This window comes from Odontomachus brunneus, unplaced genomic scaffold (genome assembly GCF_010583005.1).
Source record: "Odontomachus brunneus isolate Ranch 3 - 2012 unplaced genomic scaffold, Obru_v1 Obru_scaffold_202, whole genome shotgun sequence".
Taxonomy (NCBI): domain Eukaryota; kingdom Metazoa; phylum Arthropoda; class Insecta; order Hymenoptera; family Formicidae; genus Odontomachus; species Odontomachus brunneus.
Genome location: NW_022639652.1, coordinates 546,627 through 546,842, shown reverse-complemented (window position 1 = coordinate 546,842; position 216 = coordinate 546,627).

Sequence of the window (216 nt, the reverse complement as noted above, 5' to 3'; positions counted from 1 at the left end):
AAAGGGATTCCACTACTCTTCAGCTTCCTGGTACTGCATGCGGGTGGCTGAATGACGTGATGCACGGTGGCGTGATGCATAGCGACGCGATGATATTATTTTTTTATCGTTCGTTTGTGTCCATGCGAGTTCACTACGCGAATATTTTATATTATTCTAATTGTATTAATAATTCTGTTGTTATGTATGGCCTTTTATAATTCCTTATTAATAATA